The 9,733-nt window shown below is 39.0% G+C and overlaps 1 protein-coding gene across 1 annotated transcript in view; it reads left to right on the top strand.

Moving 5' to 3' along the window:
* The first annotated feature begins 9,496 nt into the window (after window positions 1-9,496).
* The window catches only part of LOC140170657 (uncharacterized), a 4,860-nt gene continuing 4,623 nt past the window's right edge, over window positions 9,497-9,733 (top strand). The window contains exon 1 of the mRNA XM_072193912.1: window positions 9,497-9,733. This exon is cut by the window's right edge and continues 132 nt beyond it. The gene's annotated coding sequence lies outside the window, so the exon portion shown is untranslated.

Here is a 9,733-nt window from a genome sequence, read left to right as displayed (position 1 = left end):
CATGTATGCGTGAAGCGTTTCTAGAAACTAACTTTAAATGTCTCTAATGCAATTTCACTTTTTCTAAAACAACATAAATTACAATAAAATCACAATTTTAAGACACTTTATATGTTTCCCTGAAGGATGCAAATAATGATTTTGTAGCGTTTCAGCACTACAGTTGCCGTGCAAAATAGATAAGTACTGAATATACTATTTCTTGAATTAACAACGGGGCACAATTAGCGGAAGCTGCGGTGATTGAGGGAGTGTAACCCGGCCCTCTAGGCTACAGAAAATTCGGTGACTAGTGCTTGTTCATGACGCTATGCGTCATTAGCGACGGCGACACTCATCATTGCTCATTCTTCAGAGTTCATAAAAATAAAGTTTTAGGAAAACTTTCTAATGATGACGGATTAAAAATGAAGTCATATCGAGAAATTGCGAATTCTTTAATTGTGACGTGACTGAATCTTTGAGCCAATAATCCCTCCCCTGACACCAGAAGTGAGGGTTGACGAGTTCGATTCCTGCCCTGGGCCGTGCTCCATGGCATAGTGCCAGCATGAATGTCAATATGCATCACAGGCGTCCTGACAGTAGCGTAGCCCCCGAGGGAAACCAGGATTTTCCAGAGGAGAATAAGGGGTAGCCCTACGGGGGGCCTTAAACCCGCTTTATATCCAGAGAATTTCTACAGTAACAACTGCTAACCTGTACGGCCCGGGGGGGGGGGGTTCTTCCTGGTTGAAGGTATACGGGGATGTGCCACGGTTTTGGGGTACCTTTTCAGCAATTTTGGTATATCGATGGGTGGGTTTTCAGTGGATACCAATGCGCCCAATTGGGCGCATTTGGGCAAAAATGCCATTAAAGCACCCAATTATGGCAAATTTGGGTGGTTTTTGGGTGCTTTGTCTTGAAAATTGGTATATGGGTAGCAAAAACAGCAAAAAGTAGGTATAGAGAAAGTCAGCATCCGAAAGTCTGCGTGGCACACCCCGTACAAAATTTTTCGAAGACCCCCCCCCCGGTACGGCCTATAGCCTACCGCTCCCCGAGGGTTTTGGTGTAGTGGTCACTGGGTTTTTAGCCGGGGTTTTTAGCGGTTCTTGGAGTGTAGCATGTTTAAAAGGCCCGCCTCTGGTAGAGCAAATCAGGGGCGACGTTAGGGGGAAGGTAATTTTCAAGGGAGGCAATATACTAAAGTATTTGACTAAAATTGTCTAAAAATTCTAAATGGTCAAAATACCTCACAATCACGGCATCCGGCAGCCGGACACCACCCAAAGGGACTAAGTGGGGACAGATCACAACGGGATCGATTTCCCCACCCACCCCGAATCTATTACCAGAATTTCGTTATTTTAGCAGTGATATATCATTTCGGCAGAGATTCTTGCCGCCGTGCCGAAATGCTGACAAGTGATATTTCGGCATAACTCAGTTGCCCAAGTTTCGGCATTTTGGTATTACGCGTCCGCCACTGGACACTTTACAACAAATCACTTAGACTGTAAAAAGATTTTTTTTATGTAATAATTATTGGACTTTTCAGTGAATCTTAATTTTATTTCGGGTGAATGGGAGGGGAAAGCTGCTCTTTTTTCGGGGTGTGGGTAATTTTGCACCCAGTCCCATGGCTCTATGTAACAAGAACCTTTAAGGTTCCTTATAGAACCAATAGGGTTCTAAAACACTTTGGAGAACCTTTAGGCCTAATGGTTAGTTTGAGAACCTGTGAAGATTTCCTGGAGCCCGGGCTGGAAGACAGCTGAACACTCGTATATGGCTGAAGAAAAAAAAAAAACCTATGTATGGAGGCTAGCCCGCCCTCCCCCTCCAAATAGGCCTACAGGTACTTTTTGAAGGACTATTATTTATGAACTAACTCTAGTTATTTTATCAGTCAAAGTGAATTAATGCAAATGAAATGAAACATGAAACTTTGCAAAATAATAGTTAAATGTACAGGTTGTCCCAAAAAGACTTTAACATTGGGATTGCGAATAATGTTAGAAAACGGTGAAACGGGGTGTTGTGAAACAACAGAAAAGAAAAAAAGGAAAAAAACATACACATGGAGTGTCTAGATTAAAATAACACAAAAGTCACATTTTGGATTTTTTTTTATATCATAGTGTGCTCCAAAATCATTCAGACAAAAATGTGTTTTTGTGTGTGGTTTTCTACAAAATTTTTGTATCAAGAATAAAGACTTTTTCGGAGTGAATTTCAGAGGAGAAAATCAACAACTTTGTGCAAAATTGCTGCAATTTAAGTAATTTTGGTTAAAAAGTGGGGGAGGGCGAGATATATATTTGGGGGAAATGTCCCATCCCATTCCCGTAGTGCCGCCACTGCTTTTAATTAATGCATTTATGCGAGTGCACCGTCCCCGTGCATGGTGAATGCATAAGTCTCCTAAAATCGATTAAAAATTTTTATAGAGCTTTAACCCCATAATTATGTTTAATCGTTTTTCTACAATTTTTCGCCATTCGAGTTAAGATATTTTTGGGACACCATGTATACTGTCAAATTTTTTTTTAAGGGCAGTGATTTATTGTGCGCTACGCACATGCACAACGCCTAGACGTTGATCAACAGGCCTCAGCACACTTTACAGATTGTCGCTGACCACTAACGGCCCCTCATCATTCCATAAACCATTTAACATCAAATCAGGGACTTTGCTGCTTGAAGAGCGCACACCCTAGACGTTCCACAAATAACCATCGCAACCAGGACCAGCTCCCCGAGTTTCGTACGGGTTACAACGAGACAATTAGCAGCTTGTCCAAGGGAATTTGAAGCCAACTCAATTTTTCCACGGGAGCGTACTAGGCACCACCAGGGTTCGAACCCGCAACCTCTCGCATCATAGTCGAACGCCTTATCGATTGAGCTAACTTGGCTGCTATTACAGGCTTAGAGTAAGGTGAGAATTTCTTATGTAAAGTTCTTCATGTTCTCAGCAAATAAATTCAACTAAATTCCAGTTGCCACTGTGCCTTGAACACATTTTGGGCCTGTTCAGACAGTGATTTGTTCAATTCAGATGTTGGTACCTGTCATTGTCATAAATGTGTTAACATATTAACCTGCTGTGTATTTAAGACAAAATAAGGCATTTACATGAATCTACAATTTATATACTGACAGTATATAAATTAGCTACATGTATTTGAATGGGGCTTCAACTTTGTCGATATTGCTGTTTTCTTTTTTTTTTTTTTTTTTTTTTTTTTTTTATGTCGGGCATATCTAGGCATTAACAGCTGAAATCTAGGAGATAACGCTGACGAAACTTCGGCCAGATACAAGTGACCTGGTGAACGAAGTGGGTCGCCGTAGATAGCTGGTTGGGGTAATTTTATAGGACAGGCAAGTGTAGCCGACAATCGGGCGTTACCCTGATCGGAACCGCCTGTAACAAGGTCTTTTTTATCATGGATCATCTGCCCCGCCATTACCAGATGAACCACGGGGAGAGCAGAGATTTTTTTTAAGGTCCTGCGGGGAATCGAACCCGGGACCTCTCGCACCAAAGGCAAAGACCTTAACCAGTGGAGCACGCTGCTGTTGTTGTTTTTTGCCACATTTTTCAAATGACAATTTGAATGACTTATCCTTCACTTTTAAGCAATTTATAAACAATTTTAATTTGTGTACACTTTCGCTGGGATGACTGAATGGGTCTTTAAATTTTTTCTAAAGGAGAAAGTTTGTTTTTGGGTTGTTTTTATTTATTCCAAAAAATTAAAGCGCAAAATTCATACTTGCAACAAAATGAACGTTTGATGTCATCCAATGAATCCCCATCTTTTACTACTGCTAAAAAGATCACGTAGGCCCTCTTCAGGTAATCAACAGATCTGGTGTAACTGCATGTTAGATCATATTTCCAAATAATGTTATGTGGCCGCTTTTGACACAAAAACAAAGCAAAGCAAACGAAATTTGAAGAAAGCAAACTGACCAATTTATCAAAAGGAAAATAAGCAAACAAATGGAACAAACTAATAAACAAAACTTTCAATTATAATCTTCCATAGCTTTCCATGAGTAGTCTATCAGTCCTAGCCCTACTGTAGGGCCTTAGCCCTTATAGTAGGGCTAATCAGTCCCCGGGATCAATCCATCCAGGGAAGTCGGTTTGTCGATGGATATAAAAAACATTGTGTGAACAACCCAACAGCAGCAATGTGAGCATGTGATGGCGCTATTCAATTTGATACAGCGAGTATTTCATCAGGTGGTGATTAGCATGATACGTTTACGGCTTTTATGATTGAGTTGTTACGTCGTTAAATTTTTCTCGACACAAGTTTACATCCGGGGGGCACTTCAATATGAAATGGATATAGGTGTAGGGCTGGCACTTTCGCACTAAGGGGCATTCGGTGAGAGCAAAATGTAAAAAATATGGGGTCATTGGGTGAGAGCATGATTTTTGGCATTCGGTGAGAGCAAAATGTAAAAAATATGGGGTCATTGGGTGAGAACATGAACTTTTTTTTAAATGGAATCTTTGGGTGAGAGCCGGAAAAGCGCCACAGAAACCGCGAAAATCAAATTTCTAGTTCTAAATGGCTTCAAATTTCTTTGGTTTTTCAAAATTAGTAACAAAATCAGTGATAAATGAAAGTTGCTGTTCAAATTGAACTTGTAAGGGTCTTTGGGTGACAGATCAAATGGAAAAATAAGGGGTCTTCGGGTGACAGAGCATGTGTTCATTAAAAAATATGGGGTCTTTGGGTGACAGCGATGCTGAAAAAGGGGTCTTAACAGCCCTACATACGCGTCACCTCCAAAGTTGGAGTGCCCCCCCCCCCCCGGGGTTTACATATATTTTCAGGAACTATAATTATTGTTTGTGACCTGATATATTTGGAAAATCAAATTCTTTAAAACTTATGTGTAACATAAAAATGTCATTCCATTCAAGCATTCATGCAAAAAGAACATGTAAAATGTTCCTTTAGGCCTACTAATTACTGACATTTATTCGGCGTGCTACTGGTAGTCTACAGTGTTTTTATTATAGGTGAGGATCATGTAATTAATTGATATCAAATGACAGATCCTATTTTTCTTATTAACATATTGAAATTAGGAGTTCAAAATAGGTGTATTTCCGAAGATATCATCAAAAAACTGTCGAATTTGTCTCAAACGTTACATTTTGATGGGGGTAAAGTGGGGGTGACGAGGCTGTCAATCAGGTTACCCACCTTTAAGGGATCTGGAATGAGCGTTTTGAGCGTTTCGACAGTATTTTTTGTGGGACATGACATGAGAGCACATCAGGCATATCGAATTGCATTCTGAATACGAAGAATGTCTTTCTGATATCAAATTATATTTTTGAAATTCACGATATAATACAAATTTTATGACAAATTATTAAAATTTGATATTTTTCACATTTTGATATATAACAGTCCTCGAAGTAAATTTTATAAATCTAATGACATATTCTTAAAGTTTATGTAGCTGGGAGGAAAAGCCGACGATCAATTGAAAATTTTGACCTTTCATATTGAAGTTATGGATTTTTTTCCAAAAAAGACCTAATTTTTTTGGGATGTTTTGGGGAAAAAATCCATATCTTCAATACGAAAGGTCAAAATTTTCCATTGATCGTCGGCTTTTCATCCCACCTACATACACTTTAAGTATAAATCATCAGATTTATAAAGTTTATTTCGAGTACTGTTAAATATTAAAAATATCAATTTTTAATCATTTGCCATAAAATGTGTATTACATTGCGAATTTCAAACAATCAAAATTATTTCATATCAGAATGACATTCTTCGTATTCAGAATGCAATTCGATATGTCTGATGTGCTCTAATGTCCCACAATAAATACTGTCCAAACGTTCATACCCCACCCCTTAAAGGCCCATTCAGTGATTTGCTCATCCGGACGATCGTAAAAATCATCAAAATTCAGATTTTGGTATCTTTGTCATTCTCATAAATATGTAAAGATAGCCTGCTAGTGGTTCAGCCGAAATCCGTGTATTTTTAGACAAAAATAAGGAATTTACATGAATCTGTAATTTAGATACTGACAGTATCTAAATTAGCTACATGTATTTGAATGGGGCTTCATCTTCGTTAATACTGCTGTTTTCTTTGTTTTTTTGCCAAATTTTTCATTTCAAAAATACCAAATGACAATTTGAATGTCTTATTCTTCACTTTTAAGCAATTTATAAACAATTTTAATTTTTTTACACTTTCGCTGGGATCACTGAATGGGTCTTTAAGTTGTTCCAGAACTTCAGCTCCTGTGGTATCCCAAGGAATATTACAAATTTATCTAGCAGTTCTTGCTTGAAGTCTTTGTAACTGCATAATAGAATCAGTTTTTCGACATCAGCCCCAAATTATATCATAATTGAAGTGCGGTGTAACAATAGAGTTGGAATACATTACTTATACGGCGCACTTTTAGATATCAAGAGGGGCTGGGTAGTTTTTCGTTTTGATGTTTGATGTCAAGGTTGAACATTTTTTGTCACAGTTAGTGAAGGAAAATTAACCTCATATTTGACTATTTCAGCTTTTAAATTGCGCGATTTTTTGTGTGAGAAATCCTTTACAAATGAGTCTTATGTTTTAAAGAATATAATCCTTAGACATGGATCTCCTTTGAATATTTTCCTGCTACACGCGACAAACTCGCGAATATAATTGGGGTATTCCAGAAATTAAAGGCACTCCCCCCCCCCTAAAAGAAGACATGGGATTCCCAAAAATTTTCACCATTTTTGCTCGGAGAATCCCCCCAAAAATGGCCATTATTCTCACAATCCTAAAGAAGACATGGGAATTCCCAAGAAAAAGACACCTTTTAAGGCTTGGGAATTCCCAAAAATGTTGGCAAAAATTTGTCTGTCTTCTTTAGAGACACTGGGAATTCCCATTTTTTTTGGATAAAATTTTGGTATGGGAATTCCAAAAAATTCTTCTTTAGTCCCCTTTTCAGGAGTGCAAATTTTCCTTTCTTCCAATAGTTGTCATTATTCTGGAAACCCTAAAGAATACATGGGAATTCCTAAGAAAAGTACCCCTTTTTAGGCTTGGGAATTCCCAAAAATTTTGACAAAAATGTGCCTGTCTTCTTTAGGGTCACTGGGAATTATTTTTAAGCATTTTTTTTTATCAGAATGGGAATTCCCAATTTTTTTGGATAAAACTTTGGTCTGGGAATTCCCAAAAATTTATGGTACAAATTCACTTGTCTTCTTTAGGGGGGGGGGGTGCCATTAATTTCTGGAATAGCCTATTGATCTTAAAAGAAAGGTCACATTTTATATTTCCATATGTATCGTAGTTATATAGTATAACAAATAATAGGTCAAACGAAAGTTTTCACTATTTAGTCCCCCCCCCCTCCCAAGAAAAATCCTACCCAATGTGAGAAAATAATGTAGGTTAATTTTTCTCAATATTTGAGAGCAAACACCGCTAGCTCAAACACCTCTCCAACAAAATAGAATACAGTCAATCGTGCGGGCCATTCTAATCCCAAATGTGGGTGACATACGAGGGTTATTCAAAAAGTTCCACCTCCATCGTCACATCTCTTGTTATCTTGTGTGCCAGGAAGCTGAAATTACTGATGATTATACTCTTAGAAATTGATTAGGCAATGGTCTGAAAAGAATGGCTAATTTTGATTAAAAAGGTTGCCCACATCTATGTACTATGGACTTTTCCCCCCAAAATATGAACCTGGAGAAGCAAGGGGCAGCTTCCCCCCTGTGAGAGGTCTTTCCACCAGGCCCATAACCAGGATTCGTGTGGGGGGGGGGCTTTTGAAAAAGTGGACTTTTTTTTCAAAATTTGGACCTTTTTTGACCAAAAAGGGCTAAAAAAACATCTACTTTTCTGGGTCAAAAAGGGGAACCTTCGTGGCATTTGGCGATTGGGATCTTCCGCTCCTCGCCCCCTGGTTACGGGCCTGCTATTCCCCTCTTGCCACCCTGTGGAAGGCCTTTTTCGTAATTTTTAGCCCATTTTTGACCATTTTCGTCAAAGTCTCCCCCCCCCCCCTCGGAAATTTGCCTTGCCCTCCCCCTCTGAAAAAGTCCTGGCTACGCCACTGCCACCATGAATAACATTATGACATGTACAAAGTATCACGCTAAGGATATGATGATGATTGTGTCAATTTTGCACTTTCAGAGTATCTGTTACAGAGTTTATCCGTGTGCAATGTGTCACTATTGATGACTCGGGATTGATGACCGACAGGTCATTCGTATTGGGGAATTTTGATCAATTCCCGTCATTCGGGTCCAATTTAGTCGGTTCAAACTATCTTTAAACCATGCGTAAAGATAGTTTGATATTTTACAAGAAAGTGTCGATATTAAAAAAACAATAACTCAAATTGTATACACAAAGCAACTTTCCACATTATAAAGTAAAGGTATTTATGGTGCGTTTTCCGCATCCTGGATTGCCGAAAATTGCCATTTTTTCCGCGTGCATGATAATGTGTCACTATTGATGACTCGGGATTGATGACCGACAGGTCATTCGTATTGGGGAATTTAGTCATTAAGGGCCCAATTTGGTTGGTTTCTTTACGCGTGTCATCATCATCACTTCAACACGCCATCCAAAAAACGCACCCCACCCCATACTCTCTGACACCCCCCCCCCCCCAACATGACGTTGACATAGCATTTTTTTAATTTGAAAGTAATTGAACATTCAGATGCTGTGGCCCCTTTTGAAGCAATAAAGGAAGTAAAGTAGAATCTATTTCATATTTCCATACACATGGTTTTGACGATAGGCTAGGCCTAATTTGTGCAAATATTATATACGATGGTTTTGACGGCAGTTTATGCAAACATACGTTTTAGAATCAAATTGGTAAGTTTGCAGTGGCGTAGCCAGGGGGAAAAATGGCAGCTGTCCCCCTGTGAGAAGTCGTGCCCCCTTTCCCCCCTCCCCTGCGGGACACTGGCCCCCCTGATATGTAAGATTTTAGCCCTTTTTTGACCATTTTCGTCAAAGTTTGCCCCCCTTAAAAGTTTTCTCCCCCCCCCCCACCCTTTGCCCACCCTCTGAAAACTGCTGGCTACGCCCCTCTAAGTTTGGGCATTTCATCGGATCGAAAGAAACGTATAAATTGAAACTATATAATTGAAAACTTTTTTTATATAAATTCGCAGCTTTTTGTCTTAACTTTTTAATCTATAACGTACTTTGTTCATTAACAATTTCGAATATTTGTATTTCTTTTATTAATTTTCATAATCTACGTCATATCATGCGTGCTTTCAGCGTTGTCCCATTGCCGACACTAAAAACGGCCTCTGGTATAAGCCAACCAAACTTCACATTCCTAGGGAGTCTTTGAAATGACTTGGAATGGCATCTGACACACGCGCCGTAGCACTAGAGGGCTGGGCTACTATTATATCAACTCGTCCTGCCTTTATTTGGAAAGTCCTAATGTTAATAATCTTCAAAATATAGCAATGCCAAACTACCTTCAATAAAATGCTTTGGAATGACAAGGATGAGCATTTTGGTATAGAAACCTGGGAGTATCGGTTGTGGCGGCGGAAGGTGATTCCATGGAAATTTATACACGGGGTGCAAAAACGAAAAGGTGACAAAACTTGGAGAAATAAAAGTTTGGGATGATATTTAAACTGAAGGTCGCAAGAGGTTAATGTTGAAGCGGTGAATTCCTTTCATGGAAGTTT

This window comes from Amphiura filiformis, chromosome 15 (assembly GCF_039555335.1).
Source record: "Amphiura filiformis chromosome 15, Afil_fr2py, whole genome shotgun sequence".
In the NCBI taxonomy this organism is placed as follows: domain Eukaryota; kingdom Metazoa; phylum Echinodermata; class Ophiuroidea; order Amphilepidida; family Amphiuridae; genus Amphiura; species Amphiura filiformis.
This window is presented reverse-complemented; position numbering and strand designations above follow the sequence as displayed.